Source organism: Vanessa tameamea, chromosome 26 (genome assembly GCF_037043105.1).
Source record: "Vanessa tameamea isolate UH-Manoa-2023 chromosome 26, ilVanTame1 primary haplotype, whole genome shotgun sequence".
Taxonomy (NCBI): Eukaryota; Metazoa; Arthropoda; class Insecta; order Lepidoptera; family Nymphalidae; genus Vanessa; species Vanessa tameamea.
This window is the reverse complement of record NC_087334.1, coordinates 3,627,784-3,633,783: the sequence shown is the minus strand read 5'-3', so window position 1 is coordinate 3,633,783 and position 6,000 is coordinate 3,627,784. Positions and strand designations below refer to the sequence as shown.

At 29.9% G+C, this 6,000-nt stretch overlaps 1 protein-coding gene across 2 annotated transcripts in view; it reads left to right on the top strand.

The window, feature by feature from the left end:
• Positions 1-669: 669 nt before the first annotated feature.
• Positions 670-6,000, top strand: part of LOC113393200 (transcriptional activator cubitus interruptus) — a 96,412-nt gene continuing 91,081 nt past the window's right edge. For both annotated transcript variants that reach the window (XM_026629982.2, XM_026629972.2), the window contains exon 1: positions 670-957. The gene's annotated coding sequence lies outside the window, so the exon portion shown is untranslated. The remainder of the gene's footprint in view (positions 958-6,000) is intronic.

The following is a 6,000-nucleotide window of genomic DNA, read 5'->3' as shown; positions in this document are numbered from 1 at the left end:
TATCATCATAGTTTCTTGGTAAAAAAAATCTATTATCGCTACATTTCCAAGCCAAATTAAATGGTAATACACTCTAAACATTATTTATTATGTATTATTCGTATCGAATTATATAACGCATTGAATTGTTTTAATAACTCTTTACACAATGACGAAATAAATCGCATTATTCTGCACCATAAAAACCACATCTATAGTCAATGATTTGTTAATAATATACCATTATGAAAACGATCTTAACTATGAATACTAATTTATTACTCCGCCCACCCATCAAGCATATACTTACTTACCCATCGAAGTTGACTCATTAAAAACATTTTATCGTTCATGCAAATCCATGAATTATCATTGTTTATGTTAGTGCATCAGTCAGCATAGCGCTAAGAAAATGCGATTAAGACATTATCTGGCTACCACTATCCGCGCCAGACAGGGACGGAACACAAATACGCCCGCATATAATTTGTACAGAAATAACTTTGCGTGCGAGTGGGACGCCGCGATTGAAATGTCAGTCTCGACGCGCGCATAATGAGAAATCGGCCGTCTCTTTCGCTCCTGACGTTTTACAATCGCTTATTGTCATGTTACTGTCTCGTTTCGACGGGCGAGATTGAGATGAAATCGCCGGCAGCGGCCTTTCGGAGTCCTCCTATTGCTATATTGGTGTGCGCCGCGCAGGCGACGGACGTCGTCACTGCCCTTTTTTTCTTTTCGATATATTTTAATAAACAAACGCATTTATTTTTATTTATCAATAAAAAGTGACATTTGGGGATTCGAGTGACAGTGGATAATTGGATGTTCGATAAGAAATTTTAGTGTAATTAAGTTTATTTAATTAATTTGACAAGTGCGCGTGTGATTTGTGTTGTATTTATTATTATGCGAATGGATTGCTGCCGCCACAATACAGTCCGACACGAGGTGACCCGACATTTACTTATCAGTCATGTAAGTAATTCAGCTATGTAGAATCATTTTTAAAAATATTTGATGTGATTATTTTAGTCTGAAGCCGCTTCAAAAAATAAAAATAAATAAATAGTCAAAATATATATAACAGATCTTTAATTAATTGTCGATAAATCGTATTTATACCGTAACGTTTTCGGAATTCCGCCCGGCGGACCTTAAAACTCGTCCTTTTAACTCAAGTGACAAGTTTTCGTTTTAGCAAAGGTTTCCAACATGTGGTCCAGAGCATTTGTACCTGCCTCGGCCAGAATGAGAAGGGCCTTACTTTTTGTAACTTTAAAAACAAAGAAATCCAACGACGACGGGGAGCCCGGTCGGTGTTGTAGTTCGGTCACGTTTTTAGTCTTTCCCGGGAATTGCCAGGAATATTTTTTTATTTATCACCTAACCCCTTGTCGACGTTGCATTTTTATTAATGTGTTACCGTGTGTTTGTTTAAGTGAGAATACATTTCATTTAAATTAAATAATTATTCTTAACACATTCTACATGTTTCATACGAAACATTCGTAGTTATATATACATGATATTTTGCTTAAGTTACATACATACATATCTTTTACATTCAAGTAATAATATTGAATCCTTAAATATAATATTAGTTATGTAAAATAATATATTACATATATTTTGAAGTAAATTCGAGATACTCTTATCACAAATCACGACCCGAATTCAGATTCAGAAATTTCGATCACGACTAAAGAATGATATACGTTTTGAGTTCATAAAGGAATTCGATTTCTTTAGTATTTATTGACGCCTAGTACTCTAACTCCCCCGGGAACCGTTAATTGATGCTGTAAGGATACTAGAGCCAATGGAAATGGACAAAAAACAAAAATTACTTTTATTTATTTGAATATTTTTTTACATCATTATTAGTAATTAAAATATATTTTTTTAATGGTAACACTAAGAGTTTCAAGCTGTGATAAGACTACAAAAAATACCTCATTAAATAAATCAAATTAGTTATATCTATTTGAATGAAAAAATCTATATATGTATATATCAAAATATTTTCACATAGAAATATGACCTATTTAAAGAGTTATTAATGGAACAACATTTTAACGGTATTATTCGTTTCATTTATTTCTAAAACACTTTTAATCCTTTACTAAATGAATAACATATTAACTTTACATGTTACCCTTAAACAAAAATTAGCATATACAATGCTTTTTCAATTCAATAGTTTGAGAGATATTACAAGAAATCTGAATAGACGGATAAAAAAAAGCGTGTAGCATGCGATTAAATCATAATATTTACTCATATTTTCATTATTTAAAAGAATTTTAGGAGATAGCAAGGTATAAAAGACAATTGAGTACCAAGAGGGGTACGTTAGATAACGTAAATAACCGAAAGCTGCGGATTTAAATCAGTGCAAACACCAAAGATTTTTTCATGCTTATTTTGTGTTTGGCATAAAAAAGTTTTACCTTCCTCGGAGTTCAAACTAGCTTCAATACAAATTTCATCAAATTTCGTTCAGTGGTTTGACTGAGAAAGAGTAACAGACAGACAGATAGAGTTACTTTCGCATTTATAATATTAGTATAGATTTGCGTGCTATACGGCGAAAACCTGCGCGGTGGAATGATCTCTAAACCGTTTTAAGGGAGGGTAGAACTTAGTTAAACGAATTAATATAGTGGATATGTGCAGACTTCGCTTTATACTTTATCAAAGCAGTAAAAAATATAATAATTAATTGAATTTGATACCCGAATATATCTAAAAACATAGAAATATAGAATAGAATATATATGTACATAACATTTAAGAAGGTAAAAGTTATACGTCATTTTACATACATACCAAGATACTTATTAATTAAATCAAAATCTTCTTTATTCAAATATCATTTCGGTATTAGATTCTAAAGAAAGATTATGAAAGAAACTCAGTAGTTAATCTTTTCCACCATTAAAATTACAGAGTATGTCAGTAAAGTACAATTATTATCTTTATATATCTTGAAAGAAATCAACAAATACTTAGTCAACGCTTTTTTATTTTGAATATAATCTTATAATGAGTAATATGCCTTATTTATCAATGTTGTTTTGACATAAGCTTTAATTTTTTTAATAATATTACAAGAACAGGAATTGTTTAAATTTGAAGATGATGAAGCTGTGAAACGTACGTTATACATTCTTAAATCTTCTCTGAAACGCGACACAGCTTCTGGTATAAGTTCAATGTATATTAGTTTAGTAGTTTTTTTCAGTTAGGCAACACAAATAACAGTCTCCCCATTTGTTAGCATATATATAATTTTGTACACTACAAACAATATATAATATATATCTGATATGAAGACAGTTGTATGATATTATCGGTAGTTCGTATGTACACTATTAGTAAGTCATACCCGGAACATCGACATCTCAAAATATGATATCACGACCCGAAGTGCTCCGACCCGTGATCACGAACATTTCTCGGCATCACGGAAATGGAGACTTTATAAAACACATCCATACATACTTGTATTAATATTTATTATTTATGCCCGCGGCTTCTTCAACTCGGCTTTTGTTTTGAGGACCAGGAAACAAGCATTTCAACAAACTTAAGTAATATCATAAAACTTACTCAACTCATCATAATGACCTAATATAAAATAGTTATTTAAAAATGCATTCATTTATTACTGAGATTCAAATACATATTTGTATAAATCTAGAATCGCTTTAGACTGTCCTGAATGAAAGATAATTTTATCTCATTCATATCTAGTGACACAAAAGTTTGAACTTTGCACAGATAATAAATATTTTATGAATGGATTCTAAGTATTCAAGCGTTACATGCGTGGACTTTTATCTTAGAGACAGATTGTTTGCTAATCTTTATTCTGTCAAGACTCAAAAACAATATTCTTCAATCATTTGGGCTATAAGCTTGTGAGCTAGAATTTATTTATTAATTACATTATTTCATCATACGTAAAGCTATATAAGTTTATTATATTCTACATATAATAATAATAATGCTTTGAGTATTATATATTAAGGTTGAATAGTTTTTACACTGTTTAAAATCGCTCTCGTATTTCTGCCTTGAAATTTGAATTTATATATTGTTATAAAGCTTGTTTGTTTATTTGAACGCGCTTATCTTAGGATCGAACAGTTCGATTTAAAACGATTTGCGTTAGATAGCCCATTTATTGAGAAAGGCAATATACATTGTATAACATCACGATACGACCCACAGGGGCGGAAAAGTGACGTTTAACGCGAATGAAATCGCCCAGAGACGCTGTTCTATAATAAAAATAATATATCTTCGTATAAGTAAGAAGAGCTGAAGCGCCAAAATGGTGCTTTTGGAGAATGCGGTTTAAATTTTTACTTTAAATGTCATTTTTCAAAATTAAATTTTGGCGCTTCAGTATTTCTCATTTTCCACTGGCAATATGAATCCTTTTCATTATATTTTTTTCATATAATTTATACTTGTATATTCATGTATAGATTTCTACTCACAAATTTACTCTTAATTCAAGTATATCTTACATGCATATAAGTTTAATAAGCAATGTCCTTAGTTTATAGCTCAACTGTATAAAACATACATGGCATTTGGCGAAGATCTTTGCCTCATACTGCTAATGATGAAATTATGAAAGTTATTAACGACACTTTGAATTTAGAACACTGCTTTATGTTTTAATTCATCAACTGTAAAATAAGTGTCATTATATTTAAAACAGACTTATCTGGTAATATATATGTTTTTCGGATTCGATAAATACATAGTATGCACAAATTTATTTTCTATTTATTGTCGTATTATATGTAAAAAGCTACAAAACATATAACAAATATATTTATTTATTTATTTTCTCTTCGTGGTGTACAATAATGTATAAAAGTATTTATAAATATATGTATATAGTTAATTAAGTCCATAAAGAAGAATCAAGTTGATTTTGTTATTTGTTAAATATGTCTTTAAATTATTTATGATTATCTAAATTATGATTATACACAATATAGATGACATATTATTAATATGTTTAACTGTATGTTTGTTCTCGATAATCTAATCTTATTAATGTTATAAACGGGAAGTTTTTGTGATTGCATTTTGTTGCCTAATAACACCAAAACATCGGAATGAAATTACTCTTAGAACGTCAAGAGAGTATGGGAGATATGTTTGAATACTTACATATATTAAAGTGACCGCTAACTACATAGTAATATATGTCTATCGAAGCTGACGAACAATAGCTTATTAGTATATCATAATATGAAAATAACATATTTATATTGTGTATGACTTAGATATTTCAAAGACAAAATAAATCTTCGAATTGTAATTTATTACTTACCGTTCCTTGTAATAAAGAAAATAAATTATATAGCTCGGTTTGACCATTGCGTAATTATAAAATTACATAGAATATATCTTCGTAAGTAGTCATTTTTAAATATTAACATAACTATGAGAGTTAAATGATACGTATGGTTTCGGTAATTGCTTAATCAAGTCGATTGATCATCAATAGAGCGATCGAGCTGCGCGGGCGCATGTCGACGACCGACCGGCGTCGCTAGTGATGTACCATCGGATACGGATGTAGATAATATCTGAATAGCATTAATTTTATTTATCCTCCTCGTTTTATGTAAAATGCATTCAAATCAAAACGATATCTTTAATTCATTACAGTTTAAAAATACTTTAAAGATTCGTTAAAAATGTTTCGTTCCTTTCATAAAAATAAAATTTTAAAAGAGTTGCAATGATATGGGATCACACATTAACATTAACCATTAAACGAACCCAACATAAGTAATGTTTAAAAAAGTATACATTATTAGAATACTTTTAAAATAAGTTATTTAGCTTGATGTTAGTTATCGTTGATTTCAGACACGCTGTATATACTTGTATATTTTTGTACCTATCGATAGGATCTGCTCGAATCTGACTCGAAAAGCCAATATAATTTTATATAAACACATAATTATTCTAAATTGCTCGTAA